The following is a 26,427-nucleotide window of genomic DNA, read 5'->3' on the forward strand; positions in this document are numbered from 1 at the left end:
ACCAATGGACTGGAGAGATTTGTCTGGGATGTTAAGAGTTAACCCAGAGTTTTAGAACTTGAGAATACTCTTTTTATGTAAAATGCCTAGCCTCACCCCTTCCTGTTTATGTATTTATATGTATCAATCTTCCAGGATAAACCTGTTTTGCTTTTCTTGTGACTAAAAGAAAGAGAATTTTTTTATTGTATTTGATGTTCCTGAGTTTTGGCTTATTATCTGATGTTGAATATTATTTGTGCTGTATCATTGTTATGGAAAGATAAATGATCATACAATAATGTTTAAGAAAATTAGCACAAAGAGGATCTAATATCAAAAGGCTGAAAAAGGAGCATATGTTGATCCAATGCCGCTATGCAAAAATGTACATATAAGTGAATATGAGGCTCATGGTTTAACATTCTTATTAGACTGTATGAAGTTGCTGCAGCGTCATGGCGAACTCAGTGGGTCCTAACTATTGTTGCCTTAAATGAATGGCGTCATGCACTAACCACCTCCGCAGTGACAATTCACTAGGAGGGCGGGCCGCCTGGTGCCACACAGAGCACACATGCTCCAAGACTGAGTCCCCAAGACTCAAGATCGCACTGCCCCACAAGCACAAAACCACAGCAACAACGGCCTACTCACGGCACCAGATGTAGACTCTTGCAATTCTCCTTGTTAAAATCCATTCTTTTAGTCGCTGCCCATTGTTGAAGCTTATCTAGATCCTTCTGAATCCTTTCTGTCTTCTCTAGTGTTAGCTATCCCTCCTAGCTTTACGTCGCCTGAAAAATTGCATCAGTTTACCTTATGTAGATCATTTATAAAAATGTTGAACATTACTGGGACTATGACAGAGCCTTGAGGTACCCCACTTGAAGCACTATTCCAATTGGATGTGCTACCATTTATTACCACTCTTTGAGTACGATCACTAAGCCAGTTATGAATCCACCTAACCGTAGCCTCGTCAGTCCCATCAATTGGTCATTTTTTCAATTAGGATAGTGTGAGATACTTTATCAAATGCGTTGCTCAAATAGAGATATACCATATGTACTACATTTCCCTGATCTGCATAGTCAGTGTTTCCATCACAGAAGGAAATTAGTTTAATCTGGTATGACTTGTTAGCAACAAACTCACACTAGCTCAGTTTAACAATTTAATTCTCACAAACATTTATAGAACAATCATAGCAGTTTATTTTCTCAATGAAGTAGCAATTCAGCACATTTTTTATTCTATTTTTTACAAATATTGGGCTTTCCAGCATTTGCCAAAAAGCTGTTAAACAAATAGTTAAAGCGCTATATACACAGATCACATGAAGTGTTTCATCTGACCTCCCCTCACCGATCACCATCAACATCATGGAGATGACACAGAACAGGTTTATCCCAGAGGATACAAGATTGATACATGTATTTACATTAAAAGGAAAGGGCGGGGCAAAATAATATCATTACCTGAGTGACCTGCTCCACCCTGATGTTTAATTCTGTGGGCTCATCTGTTTTCCCAGAAGGGGGTGGAGTTATGCAAATTTTTCTCTATAATCTTTGCTTGCAAAATTCAATTTTTTTCAAACTTTGGTCAATTTTTGGATTCAATTTTTTTTCAAAGCAGATCATCCTCCATGATCACTGATATCAGACGCTCCTTCTGAAATTCTAGTAAAGCCATCCATTAAGGAGTTTGTCTTGAAAATGGAGATTTGCATAGCTCCACCTCCTTCTTTAAGATGAGATGGAAAGGAGGGAAGTGAGCTTCATAGAAACCAATGGACTGGAGAGATTTGTCTGGGATGTAGAGTTAACCCAGAGTTTTAGAATTTAAGAATACCCTTTTTACGTAAAATGTCTAGCCTCACCCCTTCCTGTTTTTGTAAATATATGTATCGGTCTTCCTGGCTAATCCTGCTTTGTTTTTTTTTGTGAACAAAAGAAAGAGATTTTTTTTATTATATTTGATGTTCCTGAGCTTTGGCTTATTATCTGATGTTGAATATTATTTGTGCTGTATCATTGTTATGGAAAGATAAATGATTGTACAATAATGTTTAAGAAAATGAGCTCAAAGAAGATCTTATATCAAAAGGCTGAAAAAGGAGCATATGTTGATCCAATGCCACTATGCAAAAATGTACATATAAGTGAATATGAGGCTCTTAGTTTAACATTCTTATCAGACTGTATGAAGTTGCTGCAGCGTCATGGCGAACTCAGTGGGTCCTAACTATTGCTGCCTTAAAGGAATGGTGTTGTGCACTAACCACCACCGCAGTGACAATTCACTAGGAGGGCGGGCGGCCTGGGGCCACACAGCACACATGCTCCAAGACTGAGCCCCCAAGACTCAAGATCGCACTGCCCCACAAGCACAAAACCACAGCAACAACGGCCTCCTCACGGCACCAGATGTAGAATCTTGCATTTCTCCCTGTTAAATTCATTCTATTAGTCGCTGCCCATTGTTCAAGCTTATCCAAATCCTTCTGAATCCTCTCTCTGTCTTCTCTACTGTTAGCTATCCCTCCTAGCTTTACATCGCCTGAAAAATTGCATCAGTTTACCTTATCTAGATCATTTATAAAAAATGTTGAACAATACTGGGGCCACGACAAAGCCTTGTGGTACCCAACTTGAAGCACTATTCCAATTGGATGTGCTACCATTTATCACCACTCTGAGTACGATCACTGAGCCAGTTATCTATCCACCTAACAGTAGCCTCGTCAGTCCCACAATTGGTCATTTTTTCAATGAGGATAGTGTGAGATACTTTATCAAATGCGTTGCTGCAATCGAGATATACTATATCTACCACATTTCCCTGATCTGCATAGTCAGTGTTTCCATCATAGAAGGAAATTAGTTTAATCAGGTATGACTTGTTTACAACAAACTCACACTAACTCTGTTTAACAATTTTCTTCTCACAAATATTTATAAAACTAATTTAGCAGTTTATTTTCTCAATGAAGTAGCAAGTCAACACATTTTTTATTCTATTTTTCACAAATATTTTGGCTTTTCAGCATTTGCCAAAAAGCTGTTAAACAAATAGTAAAAGAGCTATAAACACTGATCACATTGAGCGTTTCAGCTGACCTCCCCTCACTGATCACCATCAACATCATGGAGACAACACAGAACAGGTTTATCCCAGAAAATACAAGATTGATACATGTATTTACATTAAAAGGAAAGGGCAGGGCTAAATAATATTATTACCTGAGTGAGCCCACCCCATCCTGATGTATATTTCTGTGGGGTCATCTGTTCTCTCAGAAGGAGGTGGAGCTATGCAAATTTTTCTCTATAATCTTTGCTTGCCAAACTCCATTTTTTTCAAACTTCGGTCACTTTTTTGCATTCAAATTTTTTTCAAAGCAGATCTTCCTCCATGATCACTGATATCAGAAGCTCCTTCTGAAATTCTAGTAAAGCCATCCATTAAGGAGTTTGTCTTGAAAATGGAGATTTACATAGCTCCACCTCCTTCTTTAAGATGAGATGTGTCATGATTCCCAATGGCAGGGAAACATCAGAACACAAAAATAACAGACGAGCTCTGGGTGATGGAATCTCGAGCTGACCGTGAGCTAAATCTACCACACCACTAATAGTAGCCAGGGAGCATACCTACGACTTCCTAGATGCCACGCGCCAGCCGGAGGACTAACTACGCCTGGTAGAGGAAGAAACAGACCTGGCTTACCTCTAGGGAAATACCCCAAAAGATGATAGCAGCCCCCCACATGTAATAACGGTGAGTTAAGAGGAAAAGACATACACAGTATGAAAGTAGATTTAGCAAAGAGAGGTCCACTTACTAGATAGCAGAAGGATACAAAAGAGGACTTCACGGTCAACTGAAAACCCTTTCAAAAAACCATCCTGAAATTACTTTAAGACTCCTGTGTCAACTCATGACACAGGAGTGGCAATTTCAGCCCGCAAGAGCTTCCAGCTACAGAGAATAACAAAAACTGCAAACTGGACAAAAGATACAAAACAAAAAAGGACAAAGTCCACTTAGCTGATCAGCAGACTAGTAGCAGGAACATGCAACCGAAGGCTCTGGTTACAATGATGACCGGCAAGGAAATGACTGGAGAGCAAGGCTAAATAGGAAACTCCCAAACACTGATGGGAGCAGGTGAACTGAGACAGCAAAGCACACACAAGTCACCAGTACCACCAGCAACCACCAGGGAAGCCCAAAAAGCGGATTCACAACAGTACCCCCCTTAAGGAGGGGGCACCGAACCCTCACGAGAACCGCCAGGGCGATCTGGATGAGCCCTATGAAAGGCACGAACCAAACCCGAGGCATGAACATCAGAGGCAGTTACCCAAGAATTATCTTCCTGACCATAGCCCTTCCATTTAACCAGATATTGAAGTCTCCGTCTGGAAATACGGGAATCTAAGATCTTCTCTACAACGTACTCCAATTCACCCTCCACCAGCACAGGAGCAGGAGGTTCAGTAGAAGGAACCACCGGTACCTCATATCTCCGCAACAACGACCGATGGAATACATTATGGATAGCGAAAGATGCCGGGAGGTCCAAACGAAAGGACACAGGGTTAAGAATCTCCAAAATCCTATAAGGACCGATGAACCGAGGCTTAAACTTAGGAGAAGAAACCCTCATAGGGACAAAACGGGAAGACAACCACACCAAGTAATAACGGTGAGTTAAGAGGAAAAGACATACACAGTATGAAAGTAGATTTAGCAAAGAGAGGTCCACTTACTAGATAGCAGAAGGATACAAAAGAGGACTTCACGGTCAACTGAAAACCCTTTCAAAAAACCATCCTGAAATTACTTTAAGACTCCTGTGTCAACTCATGACACAGGAGTGGCAATTTCAGCCCGCAAGAGCTTCCAGCTACAGAGAATAACAAAAACTGCAAACTGGACAAAAGATACAAAACAAAAGGACAAAGTCCACTTAGCTGATCAGCAGACTAGTAGCAGGAACATGCAACCGAAGGCTCTGGTTACAATGATGACCGGCAAGGAAATGACTGGAGAGCAAGGCTAAATAGGAAACTCCCAAACACTGATGGGAGCAGGTGAACTGAGACAGCAAAGCGCACACAAGTCACCAGTACCACCAGCAACCACCAGGGAAGCCCAAAAAGCGGATTCACAACAGAGATGGAAAGGAGGGAGGTGAGCTGCATAAAAAACAATGGACTGGAGAGATTTGTCTGGAATGTTAAGAGTTAACCCAGAGTTTTAGAATTTGAGAATACCCTTTTTATGTAAAATGTCTAGCCTCACCCCTTCCTGCTTATGTAAATATATGTATAAATCTTCCTGGCTAAAACTGTTTTGTTTCTTTGTGAACAAAAGAAAGATAATTTTTTTATTGTATTTGATGTTCCTGAGTTTTGGCTTATTATCTGATGTTGAATATTATTTGTGCTGTATCATTGTTATGGAAAGATAAATGATCATACAATAATGTTTAAGAAAATGAGCTAAAAGAAGATCTAATATCAAAAGACTGAAAAAAATAGCATATGTTGATCCAATGCCACTATGCAAAAATGTACATATAAGTGAATATGAGGTTCTTAGTTTAACATTCTTATCAGACTGTAAGAAGTTGCTGCAGCGTCACGGCAAATTCAGTGGGTCCTAACTTTTGTTGCTTTAAAGGAGTGGCATCGTGCACTAACCACCTCCGCAGCGACAATTCACTAGGAGGGCGGGCGGCCTGGGGCCACACAGCACACATGCTCCAAGACTGAGCCCCCAAGACTCAAGATCGCACTGCCCCACAAGCACAAAACCACAGCAACAACGGCCTCCTCACGGCACCAGATGTAGAATCTTGCATTTCTCCCTGTTAAATTCATTCTATTAGTCGCTGCCCATTGTTCAAGCTTATCTAGATCCTTCTGAATCCTCTCTCTGTCTTCTCTACTGTTAGCTATCCCTCCTAGCTTTACATCGCCTGAAAAATTGCATCAGTTTACCTTATCTAGATCATTTATAAAAAATGTTGAACAATACTGGGGCCACGACAAAGCCTTGTGGTACCCAACTTGAAGCACTATTCCAATTGGATGTGCTACCATTTATCACCACTCTGAGTACGATCACTGAGCCAGTTATCTATCCACCTAACAGTAGCCTCGTCAGTCCCACAATTGGTCATTTTTTTAATGAGGATAGTGTGAGATACTTTATCAAATGCGTTGCTGCAATCGAGATATACTATATCTACCACATTTCCCTGATCTGCATAGTCAGTGTTTCCATCATAGAAGGAAATTAGTTTAATCAGGTATGACTTGTTTACAACAAACTCACACTAACTCTGTTTAACAATTTTCTTCTCACAAATATTTATAAAACAATTACAGCAGTTTATTTTCTCAATGAAGTAGCAAGTCAACACATTTTTTATTCTATTTTTCACAAATATTTGGGCTTTTCAGCATTTGCCAAAAAGCTGTTAAACAAATAGTAAAAGAGCTATAAACACTGATCACACTGAGCGTTTCAGCCGACCTCCCCTCACTGATCACCATCAACATCATGGAGACAACACAGAACAGGTTTATCCCAGAGGATACAAGATTGATACATGTATTTACATTAAAAGGAAAGGGCAGGGCTAAATAATATTATTACCTGAGTGAGCCCACCCCATCCTGATGTATATTTCTGTGGGGTCATCTGTTCTCTCAGAAGGAGGTGGAGCTATGCAAATTTTTCTCTATAATCTTTGCTTGCCAAACTCCATTTTTTTTCACACTTTTGTCACTTTTTTGCATTCAAATTTTTTCCAAAGCAGATCTTCCTCCATGATCACTGATCTCAGACGCTGCTTCTGAAATTCTAGTAAAGCCATCCATTAAGAAGTTTGTCTGGAAAATGAGGATTTCCATAGCTCCACCTCCTTATTTAAGATGAGATGGAAAGGAGGGAAGTGAGCTGCATAGAAACCAATGGACTGGAGAGATTTGTCTGGGATGTTAAGAGTTAACCCAGAGTTTTAGAACTTGAGAATACTCTTTTTATGTAAAATGCCTAGCCTCACCCCTTCCTGTTTATGTATTTATATGTATCAATCTTCCAGGATAAACCTGTTTTGCTTTTTTTGTGACTAAAAGAAAGATAATTTTTTTATTGTATTTGATGTTCCTGAGTTTTGGCTTATTATCTGATGTTGAATATTATTTGTGCTGTATCATTGTTATGGGAAGATAAATGATCATACAATAATGTTTAAGAAAATTAGCACAAAGAGGATCTAATATCAAAAGGCTGAAAAAGGAGCATATGTTGATCCAATGCCGCTATGCAAAAATGTACATATAAGTGAATATGAGGCTCTTGGTTTAAAATTCTTATTAGACTGTATGAAGTTGCTGCAGCGTCATGGCGAACTCAGTGGGTCCTAACTATTGTTGCCTTAAAGGAATGGCGTCATGCACTAACCACCTCCGCAGCGACAATTCACTAGGAGGGCGGGCCGCCTGGTGCCACACAGAGCACACATGCTCCAAGACTGAGTCCCCAAGACTCAAGATCGCACTGCCCCACAAGCACAAAACCACAGCAACAATGGCCTCCTCACGGCACCAGATGTAGACTCTTGCAATTCTCCTTGTTAAAATCCATTCTTTTAGTCGCTGCCCATTGTTGAAGCTTATCTAGATCCTTCTGAATCCTTTCTGTCTTCTCTAGTGTTAGCTATCCCTCCTAGCTTTACGTCACCTGAAAAATTGCATCAGTTTACCTTATGTAGATCATTTATAAAAATGTTGAACATTACTGGGACTATGACAGAGCCTTGTGGCACCCCACTTGAAGCACTATTCCAATTGGATGTGCTAAGATTTATCACCACTCTTTGAGTACGATCACTGAGCCAGTTATGAATCCACCTAACCGTAGCCTCGACAGTCCCACAATTGGTCATTTTTTCAATTAGGATAGTTTGAGATACTTTATCAAATGCGTTGCAGAAATCGAGATATACTATATCTACCACATTTCCCTGATCTGCATAGTCAGTGTTTCCATCATAGAAGGAAATTAGCTTAATCTGGTATGACTTGTTTGCAACAAGCTCACACTAACTGTGTTTAACAATCTTATTCTTACAAACATTTATAGAACTAATTTAGCAGTTTGCTTCCTCAATGAAGTAGCAATTCAGCACATTTTTTATTCTATTTTTCACAAATATTTGGGCTTTTCAGCATTTGCCAAAAAGCTGTTAAACAAATAGTAAAAGAGCTATAAACACTGATCACATTGAGCGTTTCAGCCGACCTCCCCTCACTGATCACCATCAACATCAAGGAGACGACACAGAACAGGTTTATCCCAGAGGAAACAAGATTGATACATGTATTTACATTAAAAGCAAAGGGCAGGGCTAAATAATATCATTACCTGAGTGATCCCACCCCATCCTGATGTATATTTCTGTGGGGTCATCTGTTTTACCAGAAGGGGGTGGAGCTATGCAGATTTTTATCTATAATCTTTGCTTGCCAAATTCCATTTTTTTTCACACTTTTGTCACTTTTTTGCATTCAAATTTTTTCCAAAGCAGATCTTCCTTCATGATCACTGATCTCAGACGCTGCTTCTGAAATTCTAGTAAAGCCATCCATTAAGGAGTTTGTCTTGAAAATGAGGATTTCCATAGCTCCACCTCCTTATTTAGGATGAGATGGAAAGGAGGGAAGTGAGCTGCATAGAAACCAATGGACTGGAGAGATTTGTCTGGGATGTTAAGAGTTAACCCAGAGTTTTAGAACTTGAGAATACTCTTTTTATGTAAAATGCCTAGCCTCACCCCTTCCTGTTTATGTATTTATATGTATCAATCTTCCAGGATAAACCTGTTTTGCTTTTCTTGTGACTAAAAGAAAGAGAATTTTTTTATTGTATTTGATGTTCCTGAGTTTTGGCTTATTATCTGATGTTGAATATTATTTGTGCTGTATCATTGTTATGGAAAGATAAATGATCATACAATAATGTTTAAGAAAATTAGCACAAAGAGGATCTAATATCAAAAGGCTGAAAAAGGAGCATATGTTGATCCAATGCTGCTATGCAAAAATGTACATATAAGTGAATATGAGGCTCTTGGTTTAACATTCTTATTAGACTGTATGAAGTTGCTGCAGCGTCATGGCGAACTCAGTGGGTCCTAACTATTGTTGCCTTAAATGAATGGCGTCATGCACTAACCACCTCCGCAGCGACAATTCACTAGGAGGGCGGGCCGCCTGGTGCCACACAGAGCACACATGCTCCAAGACTGAGTCCCCAAGACTCAAGATCGCACTGCCCCACAACCACAAAACCACAGCAACAACGGCCTACTCACGGCACCAGATGTAGACTCTTGCAATTCTCCTTGTTAAAATCCATTCTTTTAGTCGCTGCCCATTGTTGAAGCTTATCTAGATCCTTCTGAATCCTTTCTGTCTTCTCTAGTGTTAGCTATCCCTCCTAGCTTTACGTCGCCTGAAAAATTGCATCAGTTTACCTTATGTAGATCATTTATAAAAATGTTGAACATTACTGGGACTATGACAGAGCCTTGTGGCACCCCACTTGAAGCACTATTCCAATTGGATGTGCTAAGATTTATCACCACTCTTTGAGTACGATCACTGAGCCAGTTATGAATCCACCTAACCGTAGCCTCGACAGTCCCACAATTGGTCATTTTTTCAATTAGGATAGTTTGAGATACTTTATCAAATGCGTTGCAGAAATCGAGATATACTATATCTACCACATTTCCCTGATCTGCATAGTCAGTGTTTCCATCATAGAAGGAAATTAGCTTAATCTGGTATGACTTGTTTGCAACAAGCTCACACTAACTGTGTTTAACAATTTTATTCTTACAAACATTTATAGAACTAATTTAGCAGTTTGCTTCCTCAATGAAGTAGCAATTCAGCACATTTTTTATTCTATTTTTCACAAATATTTGGGCTTTTCAGCATTTGCCAAAAAGCTGTTAAACAAATAGTAAAAGAGCTATAAACACTGATCACATTGAGCGTTTCAGCCGACCTCCCCTCACTGATCACCATCAACATCAAGGAGACGACACAGAACAGGTTTATCCCAGAGGAAACACGATTGATACATGTATTTACATTAAAAGCAAAGGGCAGGGCTAAATAATATCATTACCTGAGTGATCCCACCCCATCCTGATGTATATTTATGTGGGGTCATCTGTTTTACCAGAAGGGGGTGGAGCTATGCAGATTTTTATCTATAATCTTTGCTTGCCAAATTCCATTTTTTTTCACACTTTTGTCACTTTTTTGCATTCAAATTTTTTCCAAAGCAGATCTTCCTCCATGATCACTGATCTCAGACGCTGCTTCTGAAATTCTAGTAAAGCCATCCATTAAGGAGTTTGTCTTGAAAATGAGGATTTCCATAGCTCCACCTCCTTATTTAAGATGAGATGGAAAGGAGGGAAGTGAGCTGCATAGAAACCAATGGACTGGAGAGATTTGTCTGGGATGTTAAGAGTTAACCCAGAGTTTTAGAACTTGAGAATACTCTTTTTATGTAAAATGCCTAGCCTCACCCCTTCCTGTTTATGTATTTATATGTATCAATCTTCCAGGATAAACCTGTTTTGCTTTTCTTGTGACTAAAAGAAAGAGAATTTTTTTATTGTATTTGATGTTCCTGAGTTTTGGCTTATTATCTGATGTTGAATATTATTTGTGCTGTATCATTGTTATGGAAAGATAAATGATCATACAATAATGTTTAAGAAAATTAGCACAAAGAGGATCTAATATCAAAAGGCTGAAAAAGGAGCATATGTTGATCCAATGCCGCTATGCAAAAATGTACATATAAGTGAATATGAGGCTCTTGGTTTAACATTCTTATTAGACTGTATGAAGTTGCTGCAGCGTCATGGCGAACTCAGTGGGTCCTAACTATTGTTGCCTTAAATGAATGGCGTCATGCACTAACCACCTCCGCAGCGACAATTCACTAGGAGGGCGGGCCGCCTGGTGCCACACAGAGCACACATGCTCCAAGACTGAGTCCCCAAGACTCAAGATCGCACTGCCCCACAAGCACAAAACCACAGCAACAACGGCCTACTCACGGCACCAGATGTAGACTCTTGCAATTCTCCTTGTTAAAATCCATTCTTTTAGTCGCTGCCCATTGTTGAAGCTTATCTAGATCCTTCTGAATCCTTTCTGTCTTCTCTAGTGTTAGCTATCCCTCCTAGCTTTACGTCGCCTGAAAAATTGCATCAGTTTACCTTATGTAGATCATTTATAAAAATGTTGAACATTACTGGGACTATGACAGAGCCTTGAGGTACCCCACTTGAAGCACTATTCCAATTGGATGTGCTACCATTTATTACCACTCTTTGAGTACGATCACTAAGCCAGTTATGAATCCACCTAACCGTAGCCTCGTCAGTCCCATCAATTGGTCATTTTTTCAATTAGGATAGTGTGAGATACTTTATCAAATGCGTTGCTCAAATAGAGATATACCATATGTACTACATTTCCCTGATCTGCATAGTCAGTGTTTCCATCACAGAAGGAAATTAGTTTAATCTGGTATGACTTGTTAGCAACAAACTCACACTAGCTCAGTTTAACAATTTAATTCTCACAAACATTTATAGAACAATCATAGCAGTTTATTTTCTCAATGAAGTAGCAATTCAGCACATTTTTTATTCTATTTTTTACAAATATTGGGCTTTCCAGCATTTGCCAAAAAGCTGTTAAACAAATAGTTAAAGCGCTATATACACAGATCACATGAAGTGTTTCATCTGACCTCCCCTCACCGATCACCATCAACATCATGGAGATGACACAGAACAGGTTTATCCCAGAGGATACAAGATTGATACATGTATTTACATTAAAAGGAAAGGGCGGGGCAAAATAATATCATTACCTGAGTGACCTGCTCCACCCTGATGTTTAATTCTGTGGGCTCATCTGTTTTCCCAGAAGGGGGTGGAGTTATGCAAATTTTTCTCTATAATCTTTGCTTGCAAAATTCAATTTTTTTCAAACTTTGGTCAATTTTTGGATTCAATTTTTTTTCAAAGCAGATCATCCTCCATGATCACTGATATCAGACGCTCCTTCTGAAATTCTAGTAAAGCCATCCATTAAGGAGTTTGTCTTGAAAATGGAGATTTGCATAGCTCCACCTCCTTCTTTAAGATGAGATGGAAAGGAGGGAAGTGAGCTTCATAGAAACCAATGGACTGGAGAGATTTGTCTGGGATGTAGAGTTAACCCAGAGTTTTAGAATTTAAGAATACCCTTTTTACGTAAAATGTCTAGCCTCACCCCTTCCTGTTTTTGTAAATATATGTATCGGTCTTCCTGGCTAATCCTGCTTTGTTTTTTTTTGTGAACAAAAGAAAGAGATTTTTTTTATTATATTTGATGTTCCTGAGCTTTGGCTTATTATCTGATGTTGAATATTATTTGTGCTGTATCATTGTTATGGAAAGATAAATGATTGTACAATAATGTTTAAGAAAATGAGCTCAAAGAAGATCTTATATCAAAAGGCTGAAAAAGGAGCATATGTTGATCCAATGCCACTATGCAAAAATGTACATATAAGTGAATATGAGGCTCTTAGTTTAACATTCTTATCAGACTGTATGAAGTTGCTGCAGCGTCATGGCGAACTCAGTGGGTCCTAACTATTGCTGCCTTAAAGGAATGGTGTTGTGCACTAACCACCACCGCAGTGACAATTCACTAGGAGGGCGGGCGGCCTGGGGCCACACAGCACACATGCTCCAAGACTGAGCCCCCAAGACTCAAGATCGCACTGCCCCACAAGCACAAAACCACAGCAACAACGGCCTCCTCACGGCACCAGATGTAGAATCTTGCATTTCTCCCTGTTAAATTCATTCTATTAGTCGCTGCCCATTGTTCAAGCTTATCCAAATCCTTCTGAATCCTCTCTCTGTCTTCTCTACTGTTAGCTATCCCTCCTAGCTTTACATCGCCTGAAAAATTGCATCAGTTTACCTTATCTAGATCATTTATAAAAAATGTTGAACAATACTGGGGCCACGACAAAGCCTTGTGGTACCCAACTTGAAGCACTATTCCAATTGGATGTGCTACCATTTATCACCACTCTGAGTACGATCACTGAGCCAGTTATCTATCCACCTAACAGTAGCCTCGTCAGTCCCACAATTGGTCATTTTTTCAATGAGGATAGTGTGAGATACTTTATCAAATGCGTTGCTGCAATCGAGATATACTATATCTACCACATTTCCCTGATCTGCATAGTCAGTGTTTCCATCATAGAAGGAAATTAGTTTAATCAGGTATGACTTGTTTACAACAAACTCACACTAACTCTGTTTAACAATTTTCTTCTCACAAATATTTATAAAACTAATTTAGCAGTTTATTTTCTCAATGAAGTAGCAAGTCAACACATTTTTTATTCTATTTTTCACAAATATTTTGGCTTTTCAGCATTTGCCAAAAAGCTGTTAAACAAATAGTAAAAGAGCTATAAACACTGATCACATTGAGCGTTTCAGCTGACCTCCCCTCACTGATCACCATCAACATCATGGAGACAACACAGAACAGGTTTATCCCAGAAAATACAAGATTGATACATGTATTTACATTAAAAGGAAAGGGCAGGGCTAAATAATATTATTACCTGAGTGAGCCCACCCCATCCTGATGTATATTTCTGTGGGGTCATCTGTTCTCTCAGAAGGAGGTGGAGCTATGCAAATTTTTCTCTATAATCTTTGCTTGCCAAACTCCATTTTTTTCAAACTTCGGTCACTTTTTTGCATTCAAATTTTTTTCAAAGCAGATCTTCCTCCATGATCACTGATATCAGAAGCTCCTTCTGAAATTCTAGTAAAGCCATCCATTAAGGAGTTTGTCTTGAAAATGGAGATTTACATAGCTCCACCTCCTTCTTTAAGATGAGATGTGTCATGATTCCCAATGGCAGGGAAACATCAGAACACAAAAATAACAGACGAGCTCTGGGTGATGGAATCTCGAGCTGACCGTGAGCTAAATCTACCACACCACTAATAGTAGCCAGGGAGCATACCTACGACTTCCTAGATGCCACGCGCCAGCCGGAGGACTAACTACGCCTGGTAGAGGAAGAAACAGACCTGGCTTACCTCTAGGGAAATACCCCAAAAGATGATAGCAGCCCCCCACATGTAATAACGGTGAGTTAAGAGGAAAAGACATACACAGTATGAAAGTAGATTTAGCAAAGAGAGGTCCACTTACTAGATAGCAGAAGGATACAAAAGAGGACTTCACGGTCAACTGAAAACCCTTTCAAAAAACCATCCTGAAATTACTTTAAGACTCCTGTGTCAACTCATGACACAGGAGTGGCAATTTCAGCCCGCAAGAGCTTCCAGCTACAGAGAATAACAAAAACTGCAAACTGGACAAAAGATACAAAACAAAAAAGGACAAAGTCCACTTAGCTGATCAGCAGACTAGTAGCAGGAACATGCAACCGAAGGCTCTGGTTACAATGATGACCGGCAAGGAAATGACTGGAGAGCAAGGCTAAATAGGAAACTCCCAAACACTGATGGGAGCAGGTGAACTGAGACAGCAAAGCACACACAAGTCACCAGTACCACCAGCAACCACCAGGGAAGCCCAAAAAGCGGATTCACAACAGTACCCCCCTTAAGGAGGGGGCACCGAACCCTCACGAGAACCGCCAGGGCGATCTGGATGAGCCCTATGAAAGGCACGAACCAAACCCGAGGCATGAACATCAGAGGCAGTTACCCAAGAATTATCTTCCTGACCATAGCCCTTCCATTTAACCAGATATTGAAGTCTCCGTCTGGAAATACGGGAATCTAAGATCTTCTCTACAACGTACTCCAATTCACCCTCCACCAGCACAGGAGCAGGAGGTTCAGTAGAAGGAACCACCGGTACCTCATATCTCCGCAACAACGACCGATGGAATACATTATGGATAGCGAAAGATGCCGGGAGGTCCAAACGAAAGGACACAGGGTTAAGAATCTCCAAAATCCTATAAGGACCGATGAACCGAGGCTTAAACTTAGGAGAAGAAACCCTCATAGGGACAAAACGGGAAGACAACCACACCAAGTAATAACGGTGAGTTAAGAGGAAAAGACATACACAGTATGAAAGTAGATTTAGCAAAGAGAGGTCCACTTACTAGATAGCAGAAGGATACAAAAGAGGACTTCACGGTCAACTGAAAACCCTTTCAAAAAACCATCCTGAAATTACTTTAAGACTCCTGTGTCAACTCATGACACAGGAGTGGCAATTTCAGCCCGCAAGAGCTTCCAGCTACAGAGAATAACAAAAACTGCAAACTGGACAAAAGATACAAAACAAAAGGACAAAGTCCACTTAGCTGATCAGCAGACTAGTAGCAGGAACATGCAACCGAAGGCTCTGGTTACAATGATGACCGGCAAGGAAATGACTGGAGAGCAAGGCTAAATAGGAAACTCCCAAACACTGATGGGAGCAGGTGAACTGAGACAGCAAAGCGCACACAAGTCACCAGTACCACCAGCAACCACCAGGGAAGCCCAAAAAGCGGATTCACAACAGAGATGGAAAGGAGGGAGGTGAGCTGCATAAAAAACAATGGACTGGAGAGATTTGTCTGGAATGTTAAGAGTTAACCCAGAGTTTTAGAATTTGAGAATACCCTTTTTATGTAAAATGTCTAGCCTCACCCCTTCCTGCTTATGTAAATATATGTATAAATCTTCCTGGCTAAAACTGTTTTGTTTCTTTGTGAACAAAAGAAAGATAATTTTTTTATTGTATTTGATGTTCCTGAGTTTTGGCTTATTATCTGATGTTGAATATTATTTGTGCTGTATCATTGTTATGGAAAGATAAATGATCATACAATAATGTTTAAGAAAATGAGCTAAAAGAAGATCTAATATCAAAAGACTGAAAAAAATAGCATATGTTGATCCAATGCCACTATGCAAAAATGTACATATAAGTGAATATGAGGTTCTTAGTTTAACATTCTTATCAGACTGTAAGAAGTTGCTGCAGCGTCACGGCAAATTCAGTGGGTCCTAACTTTTGTTGCTTTAAAGGAGTGGCATCGTGCACTAACCACCTCCGCAGCGACAATTCACTAGGAGGGCGGGCGGCCTGGGGCCACACAGCACACATGCTCCAAGACTGAGCCCCCAAGACTCAAGATCGCACTGCCCCACAAGCACAAAACCACAGCAACAACGGCCTCCTCACGGCACCAGATGTAGAATCTTGCATTTCTCCCTGTTAAATTCATTCTATTAGTCGCTGCCCATTGTTCAAGCTTATCTAGATCCTTCTGAATCCTCTCTCTGTCTTCTCTACTGTTAGCTATCCCTCCTAGCTTTACATCGCCTGAAAAATTGCATCAGTTTACCTTATCTAGATCATTTATAAAAAATGTTGAACAATACTGGGGCCACGACAAAGCCTTGTGGTACCCAACTTGAAGCACTATTCCAATTGGATGTGCTACCATTTATCACCACTCTGAGTACGATCACTGAGCCAGTTATCTATCCACCTAACAGTAGCCTCGTCAGTCCCACAATTGGTCATTTTTTTAATGAGGATAGTGTGAGATACTTTATCAAATGCGTTGCTGCAATCGAGATATACTATATCTACCACATTTCCCTGATCTGCATAGTCAGTGTTTCCATCATAGAAGGAAATTAGTTTAATCAGGTATGACTTGTTTACAACAAACTCACACTAACTCTGTTTAACAATTTTCTTCTCACAAATATTTATAAAACAATTACAGCAGTTTATTTTCTCAATGAAGTAGCAAGTCAACACATTTTTTATTCTATTTTTCACAAATATTTGGGCTTTTCAGCATTTGCCAAAAAGCTGTTAAACAAATAGTAAAAGAGCTATAAACACTGATCACACTGAGCGTTTCAGCCGACCTCCCCTCACTGATCACCATCAACATCATGGAGACAACACAGAACAGGTTTATCCCAGAGGATACAAGATTGATACATGTATTTACATTAAAAGGAAAGGGCAGGGCTAAATAATATTATTACCTGAGTGAGCCCACCCCATCCTGATGTATATTTCTGTGGGGTCATCTGTTCTCTCAGAAGGAGGTGGAGCTATGCAAATTTTTCTCTATAATCTTTGCTTGCCAAACTCCATTTTTTTTCACACTTTTGTCACTTTTTTGCATTCAAATTTTTTCCAAAGCAGATCTTCCTCCATGATCACTGATCTCAGACGCTGCTTCTGAAATTCTAGTAAAGCCATCCATTAAGAAGTTTGTCTGGAAAATGAGGATTTCCATAGCTCCACCTCCTTATTTAAGATGAGATGGAAAGGAGGGAAGTGAGCTGCATAGAAACCAATGGACTGGAGAGATTTGTCTGGGATGTTAAGAGTTAACCCAGAGTTTTAGAACTTGAGAATACTCTTTTTATGTAAAATGCCTAGCCTCACCCCTTCCTGTTTATGTATTTATATGTATCAATCTTCCAGGATAAACCTGTTTTGCTTTTTTTGTGACTAAAAGAAAGATAATTTTTTTATTGTATTTGATGTTCCTGAGTTTTGGCTTATTATCTGATGTTGAATATTATTTGTGCTGTATCATTGTTATGGGAAGATAAATGATCATACAATAATGTTTAAGAAAATTAGCACAAAGAGGATCTAATATCAAAAGGCTGAAAAAGGAGCATATGTTGATCCAATGCCGCTATGCAAAAATGTACATATAAGTGAATATGAGGCTCTTGGTTTAAAATTCTTATTAGACTGTATGAAGTTGCTGCAGCGTCATGGCGAACTCAGTGGGTCCTAACTATTGTTGCCTTAAAGGAATGGCGTCATGCACTAACCACCTCCGCAGCGACAATTCACTAGGAGGGCGGGCCGCCTGGTGCCACACAGAGCACACATGCTCCAAGACTGAGTCCCCAAGACTCAAGATCGCACTGCCCCACAAGCACAAAACCACAGCAACAATGGCCTCCTCACGGCACCAGATGTAGACTCTTGCAATTCTCCTTGTTAAAATCCATTCTTTTAGTCGCTGCCCATTGTTGAAGCTTATCTAGATCCTTCTGAATCCTTTCTGTCTTCTCTAGTGTTAGCTATCCCTCCTAGCTTTACGTCACCTGAAAAATTGCATCAGTTTACCTTATGTAGATCATTTATAAAAATGTTGAACATTACTGGGACTATGACAGAGCCTTGTGGCACCCCACTTGAAGCACTATTCCAATTGGATGTGCTAAGATTTATCACCACTCTTTGAGTACGATCACTGAGCCAGTTATGAATCCACCTAACCGTAGCCTCGACAGTCCCACAATTGGTCATTTTTTCAATTAGGATAGTTTGAGATACTTTATCAAATGCGTTGCAGAAATCGAGATATACTATATCTACCACATTTCCCTGATCTGCATAGTCAGTGTTTCCATCATAGAAGGAAATTAGCTTAATCTGGTATGACTTGTTTGCAACAAGCTCACACTAACTGTGTTTAACAATCTTATTCTTACAAACATTTATAGAACTAATTTAGCAGTTTGCTTCCTCAATGAAGTAGCAATTCAGCACATTTTTTATTCTATTTTTCACAAATATTTGGGCTTTTCAGCATTTGCCAAAAAGCTGTTAAACAAATAGTAAAAGAGCTATAAACACTGATCACATTGAGCGTTTCAGCCGACCTCCCCTCACTGATCACCATCAACATCAAGGAGACGACACAGAACAGGTTTATCCCAGAGGAAACAAGATTGATACATGTATTTACATTAAAAGCAAAGGGCAGGGCTAAATAATATCATTACCTGAGTGATCCCACCCCATCCTGATGTATATTTCTGTGGGGTCATCTGTTTTACCAGAAGGGGGTGGAGCTATGCAGATTTTTATCTATAATCTTTGCTTGCCAAATTCCATTTTTTTTCACACTTTTGTCACTTTTTTGCATTCAAATTTTTTCCAAAGCAGATCTTCCTTCATGATCACTGATCTCAGACGCTGCTTCTGAAATTCTAGTAAAGCCATCCATTAAGGAGTTTGTCTTGAAAATGAGGATTTCCATAGCTCCACCTCCTTATTTAAGATGAGATGGAAAGGAGGGAAGTGAGCTGCATAGAAACCAATGGACTGGAGAGATTTGTCTGGGATGTTAAGAGTTAACCCAGAGTTTTAGAACTTGAGAATACTCTTTTTATGTAAAATGCCTAGCCTCACCCCTTCCTGTTTATGTATTTATATGTATCAATCTTCCAGGATAAACCTGTTTTGCTTTTCTTGTGACTAAAAGAAAGAGAATTTTTTTATTGTATTTGATGTTCCTGAGTTTTGGCTTATTATCTGATGTTGAATATTATTTGTGCTGTATCATTGTTATGGAAAGATAAATGATCATACAATAATGTTTAAGAAAATTAGCACAAAGAGGATCTAATATCAAAAGGCTGAAAAAGGAGCATATGTTGATCCAATGCTGCTATGCAAAAATGTACATATAAGTGAATATGAGGCTCTTGGTTTAACATTCTTATTAGACTGTATGAAGTTGCTGCAGCGTCATGGCGAACTCAGTGGGTCCTAACTATTGTTGCCTTAAATGAATGGCGTCATGCACTAACCACCTCCGCAGCGACAATTCACTAGGAGGGCGGGCCGCCTGGTGCCACACAGAGCACACATGCTCCAAGACTGAGTCCCCAAGACTCAAGATCGCACTGCCCCACAACCACAAAACCACAGCAACAACGGCCTACTCACGGCACCAGATGTAGACTCTTGCAATTCTCCTTGTTAAAATCCATTCTTTTAGTCGCTGCCCATTGTTGAAGCTTATCTAGATCCTTCTGAATCCTTTCTGTCTTCTCTAGTGTTAGCTATCCCTCCTAGCTTTACGTCGCCTGAAAAATTGCATCAGTTTACCTTATGTAGATCATTTATAAAAATGTTGAACATTACTGGGACTATGACAGAGCCTTGTGGCACCCCACTTGAAGCACTATTCCAATTGGATGTGCTAAGATTTATCACCACTCTTTGAGTACGATCACTGAGCCAGTTATGAATCCACCTAACCGTAGCCTCGACAGTCCCACAATTGGTCATTTTTTCAATTAGGATAGTTTGAGATACTTTATCAAATGCGTTGCAGAAATCGAGATATACTATATCTACCACATTTCCCTGATCTGCATAGTCAGTGTTTCCATCATAGAAGGAAATTAGCTTAATCTGGTATGACTTGTTTGCAACAAGCTCACACTAACTGTGTTTAACAATTTTATTCTTACAAACATTTATAGAACTAATTTAGCAGTTTGCTTCCTCAATGAAGTAGCAATTCAGCACATTTTTTATTCTATTTTTCACAAATATTTGGGCTTTTCAGCATTTGCCAAAAAGCTGTTAAACAAATAGTAAAAGAGCTATAAACACTGATCACATTGAGCGTTTCAGCCGACCTCCCCTCACTGATCACCATCAACATCAAGGAGACGACACAGAACAGGTTTATCCCAGAGGAAACACGATTGATACATGTATTTACATTAAAAGCAAAGGGCAGGGCTAAATAATATCATTACCTGAGTGATCCCACCCCATCCTGATGTATATTTATGTGGGGTCATCTGTTTTACCAGAAGGGGGTGGAGCTATGCAGATTTTTATCTATAATCTTTGCTTGCCAAATTCCATTTTTTTTCACACTTTTGTCACTTTTTTGCATTCAAATTTTTTCCAAAGCAGATCTTCCTCCATGATCACTGATCTCAGACGCTGCTTCTGAAATTCTAGTAAAGCCATCCATTAAGGAGTTTGTCTTGAAAATGAGGATTTCCATAGCTCCACCTCCTTATTTAAGATGAGATGGAAAGGAGGGAAGTGAGCTGCATAGAAACCAATGGACTGGAGAGATTTGTCTGGGATGTTAAGAGTTAACCCAGAGTTTTAGAACTTGAGAATACTCTTTTTATGTAAAATGCCTAGCCTCACCCCTTCCTGTTTATGTATTTATATGTATCAATCTTCCAGGATAAACCTGTTTTGCTTTTCTTGTGACTAAAAGAAAGAGAATTTTTTTATTGTATTTGATGTTCCTGAGTTTTGGCTTATTATCTGATGTTGAATATTATTTGTGCTGTATCATTGTTATGGAAAGATAAATGATCATACAATAATGTTTAAGAAAATTAGCACAAAGAGGATCTAATATCAAAAGGCTGAAAAAGGAGCATATGTTGATCCAATGCCGCTATGCAAAAATGTACATATAAGTGAATATGAGGCTCTTGGTTTAACATTCTTATTAGACTGTATGAAGTTGCTGCAGCGTCATGGCGAACTCAGTGGGTCCTAACTATTGTTGCCTTAAATGAATGGCGTCATGCACTAACCACCTCCGCAGCGACAATTCACTAGGAGGGCGGGCCGCCTGGTGCCACACAGAGCACACATGCTCCAAGACTGAGTCCCCAAGACTCAAGATCGCACTGCCCCACAAGCACAAAACCACAGCAACAACGGCCTACTCACGGCACCAGATGTAGACTCTTGCAATTCTCCTTGTTAAAATCCATTCTTTTAGTCGCTGCCCATTGTTGAAGCTTATCTAGATCCTTCTGAATCCTTTCTGTCTTCTCTAGTGTTAGCTATCCCTCCTAGCTTTACGTCGCCTGAAAAATTGCATCAGTTTACCTTATGTAGATCATTTATAAAAATGTTGAACATTACTGGGACTATGACAGAGCCTTGAGGTACCCCACTTGAAGCACTATTCCAATTGGATGTGCTACCATTTATTACCACTCTTTGAGTACGATCACTAAGCCAGTTATGAATCCACCTAACCGTAGCCTCGTCAGTCCCATCAATTGGTCATTTTTTCAATTAGGATAGTGTGAGATACTTTATCAAATGCGTTGCTCAAATAGAGATATACCATATGTACTACATTTCCCTGATCTGCATAGTCAGTGTTTCCATCACAGAAGGAAATTAGTTTAATCTGGTATGACTTGTTAGCAACAAACTCACACTAGCTCAGTTTAACAATTTAATTCTCACAAACATTTATAGAACAATCATAGCAGTTTATTTTCTCAATGAAGTAGCAATTCAGCACATTTTTTATTCTATTTTTTACAAATATTGGGCTTTCCAGCATTTGCCAAAAAGCTGTTAAACAAATAGTTAAAGCGCTATATACACAGATCACATGAAGTGTTTCATCTGACCTCCCCTCACCGATCACCATCAACATCATGGAGATGACACAGAACAGGTTTATCCCAGAGGATACAAGATTGATACATGTATTTACATTAAAAGGAAAGGGCGGGGCAAAATAATATCATTACCTGAGTGACCTGCTCCACCCTGATGTTTAATTCTGTGGGCTCATCTGTTTTCCCAGAAGGGGGTGGAGTTATGCAAATTTTTCTCTATAATCTTTGCTTGCAAAATTCAATTTTTTTCAAACTTTGGTCAATTTTTGGATTCAATTTTTTTTCAAAGCAGATCATCCTCCATGATCACTGATATCAGACGCTCCTTCTGAAATTCTAGTAAAGCCATCCATTAAGGAGTTTGTCTTGAAAATGGAGATTTGCATAGCTCCACCTCCTTCTTTAAGATGAGATGGAAAGGAGGGAAGTGAGCTTCATAGAAACCAATGGACTGGAGAGATTTGTCTGGGATGTAGAGTTAACCCAGAGTTTTAGAATTTAAGAATACCCTTTTTACGTAAAATGTCTAGCCTCACCCCTTCCTGTTTTTGTAAATATATGTATCGGTCTTCCTGGCTAATCCTGCTTTGTTTTTTTTTGTGAACAAAAGAAAGAGATTTTTTTTATTATATTTGATGTTCCTGAGCTTTGGCTTATTATCTGATGTTGAATATTATTTGTGCTGTATCATTGTTATGGAAAGATAAATGATTGTACAATAATGTTTAAGAAAATGAGCTCAAAGAAGATCTTATATCAAAAGGCTGAAAAAGGAGCATATGTTGATCCAATGCCACTATGCAAAAATGTACATATAAGTGAATATGAGGCTCTTAGTTTAACATTCTTATCAGACTGTATGAAGTTGCTGCAGCGTCATGGCGAACTCAGTGGGTCCTAACTATTGCTGCCTTAAAGGAATGGTGTTGTGCACTAACCACCACCGCAGTGACAATTCACTAGGAGGGCGGGCGGCCTGGGGCCACACAGCACACATGCTCCAAGACTGAGCCCCCAAGACTCAAGATCGCACTGCCCCACAAGCACAAAACCACAGCAACAACGGCCTCCTCACGGCACCAGATGTAGAATCTTGCATTTCTCCCTGTTAAATTCATTCTATTAGTCGCTGCCCATTGTTCAAGCTTATCCAAATCCTTCTGAATCCTCTCTCTGTCTTCTCTACTGTTAGCTATCCCTCCTAGCTTTACATCGCCTGAAAAATTGCATCAGTTTACCTTATCTAGATCATTTATAAAAAATGTTGAACAATACTGGGGCCACGACAAAGCCTTGTGGTACCCAACTTGAAGCACTATTCCAATTGGATGTGCTACCATTTATCACCACTCTGAGTACGATCACTGAGCCAGTTATCTATCCACCTAACAGTAGCCTCGTCAGTCCCACAATTGGTCATTTTTTCAATGAGGATAGTGTGAGATACTTTATCAAATGCGTTGCTGCAATCGAGATATACTATATCTACCACATTTCCCTGATCTGCATAGTCAGTGTTTCCATCATAGAAGGAAATTAGTTTAATCAGGTATGACTTGTTTACAACAAACTCACACTAACTCTGTTTAACAATTTTCTTCTCACAAATATTTATAAAACTAATTTAGCAGTTTATTTTCTCAATGAAGTAGCAAGTCAACACATTTTTTATTCTATTTTTCACAAATATTTTGGCTTTTCAGCATTTGCCAAAAAGCTGTTAAACAAATAGTAAAAGAGCTATAAACACTGATCACATTGAGCGTTTCAGCTGACCTCCCCTCACTGATCACCATCAACATCATGGAGACAACACAGAACAGGTTTATCCCAGAAAATACAAGATTGATACATGTATTTACATTAAAAGGAAAGGGCAGGGCTAAATAATATTATTACCTGAGTGAGCCCACCCCATCCTGATGTATATTTCTGTGGGGTCATCTGTTCTCTCAGAAGGAGGTGGAGCTATGCAAATTTTTCTCTATAATCTTTGCTTGCCAAACTCCATTTTTTTCAAACTTCGGTCACTTTTTTGCATTCAAATTTTTTTCAAAGCAGATCTTCCTCCATGATCACTGATATCAGAAGCTCCTTCTGAAATTCTAGTAAAGCCATCCATTAAGGAGTTTGTCTTGAAAATGGAGATTTACATAGCTCCACCTCCTTCTTTAAGATGAGATGTGTCATGATTCCCAATGGCAGGGAAACATCAGAACACAAAAATAACAGACGAGCTCTGGGTGATGGAATCTCGAGCTGACCGTGAGCTAAATCTACCACACCACTAATAGTAGCCAGGGAGCATACCTACGACTTCCTAGATGCCACGCGCCAGCCGGAGGACTAACTACGCCTGGTAGAGGAAGAAACAGACCTGGCTTACCTCTAGGGAAATACCCCAAAAGATGATAGCAGCCCCCCACATGTAATAACGGTGAGTTAAGAGGAAAAGACATACACAGTATGAAAGTAGATTTAGCAAAGAGAGGTCCACTTACTAGATAGCAGAAGGATACAAAAGAGGACTTCACGGTCAACTGAAAACCCTTTCAAAAAACCATCCTGAAATTACTTTAAGACTCCTGTGTCAACTCATGACACAGGAGTGGCAATTTCAGCCCGCAAGAGCTTCCAGCTACAGAGAATAACAAAAACTGCAAACTGGACAAAAGATACAAAACAAAAGGACAAAGTCCACTTAGCTGATCAGCAGACTAGTAGCAGGAACATGCAACCGAAGGCTCTGGTTACAATGATGACCGGCAAGGAAATGACTGGAGAGCAAGGCTAAATAGGAAACTCCCAAACACTGATGGGAGCAGGTGAACTGAGACAGCAAAGCGCACACAAGTCACCAGTACCACCAGCAACCACCAGGGAAGCCCAAAAAGCGGATTCACAACAGAGATGGAAAGGAGGGAGGTGAGCTGCATAAAAAACAATGGACTGGAGAGATTTGTCTGGAATGTTAAGAGTTAACCCAGAGTTTTAGAATTTGAGAATACCCTTTTTATGTAAAATGTCTAGCCTCACCCCTTCCTGCTTATGTAAATATATGTATAAATCTTCCTGGCTAAAACTGTTTTGTTTCTTTGTGAACAAAAGAAAGATAATTTTTTTATTGTATTTGATGTTCCTGAGTTTTGGCTTATTATCTGATGTTGAATATTATTTGTGCTGTATCATTGTTATGGAAAGATAAATGATCATACAATAATGTTTAAGAAAATGAGCTAAAAGAAGATCTAATATCAAAAGACTGAAAAAAATAGCATATGTTGATCCAATGCCACTATGCAAAAATGTACATATAAGTGAATATGAGGTTCTTAGTTTAACATTCTTATCAGACTGTAAGAAGTTGCTGCAGCGTCACGGCAAATTCAGTGGGTCCTAACTTTTGTTGCTTTAAAGGAGTGGCATCGTGCACTAACCACCTCCGCAGCGACAATTCACTAGGAGGGCGGGCGGCCTGGGGCCACACAGCACACATGCTCCAAGACTGAGCCCCCAAGACTCAAGATCGCACTGCCCCACAAGCACAAAACCACAGCAACAACGGCCTCCTCACGGCACCAGATGTAGAATCTTGCATTTCTCCCTGTTAAATTCATTCTATTAGTCGCTGCCCATTGTTCAAGCTTATCTAGATCCTTCTGAATCCTCTCTCTGTCTTCTCTACTGTTAGCTATCCCTCCTAGCTTTACATCGCCTGAAAAATTGCATCAGTTTACCTTATCTAGATCATTTATAAAAAATGTTGAACAATACTGGGGCCACGACAAAGCCTTGTGGTACCCAACTTGAAGCACTATTCCAATTGGATGTGCTACCATTTATCACCACTCTGAGTACGATCACTGAGCCAGTTATCTATCCACCTAACAGTAGCCTCGTCAGTCCCACAATTGGTCATTTTTTTAATGAGGATAGTGTGAGATACTTTATCAAATGCGTTGCTGCAATCGAGATATACTATATCTACCACATTTCCCTGATCTGCATAGTCAGTGTTTCCATCATAGAAGGAAATTAGTTTAATCAGGTATGACTTGTTTACAACA

At 39.6% G+C, this 26,427-nt stretch overlaps 1 protein-coding gene and 9 pseudogenes across 1 annotated transcript in view; all 10 read right to left on the reverse strand.

Annotated features, from left to right (window-relative positions):
* The window catches only part of LOC143804169 (uncharacterized), a 196,221-nt gene that overhangs the window by 127,062 nt on the left and 42,732 nt on the right, over nt 1-26,427 (reverse strand). The window lies entirely within an intron of this gene.
* Nucleotides 3,020-3,080, reverse strand: LOC143810767 (U7 small nuclear RNA; annotated as a pseudogene).
* On the reverse strand, nt 6,449-6,510 carry LOC143810751 (U7 small nuclear RNA; annotated as a pseudogene).
* On the reverse strand, nt 8,222-8,283 carry LOC143810752 (U7 small nuclear RNA; annotated as a pseudogene).
* LOC143810753 (U7 small nuclear RNA) lies at nt 9,995-10,056 on the reverse strand (annotated as a pseudogene).
* On the reverse strand, nt 13,536-13,596 carry LOC143810768 (U7 small nuclear RNA; annotated as a pseudogene).
* LOC143810754 (U7 small nuclear RNA) lies at nt 16,965-17,026 on the reverse strand (annotated as a pseudogene).
* LOC143810755 (U7 small nuclear RNA) lies at nt 18,738-18,799 on the reverse strand (annotated as a pseudogene).
* LOC143810756 (U7 small nuclear RNA) lies at nt 20,511-20,572 on the reverse strand (annotated as a pseudogene).
* On the reverse strand, nt 24,052-24,112 carry LOC143810769 (U7 small nuclear RNA; annotated as a pseudogene).

The sequence above is a fragment of the Ranitomeya variabilis genome, chromosome 2, assembly GCF_051348905.1.
Source record: "Ranitomeya variabilis isolate aRanVar5 chromosome 2, aRanVar5.hap1, whole genome shotgun sequence".
Lineage (NCBI taxonomy): Eukaryota > Metazoa > Chordata > Amphibia > Anura > Dendrobatidae > Ranitomeya > Ranitomeya variabilis.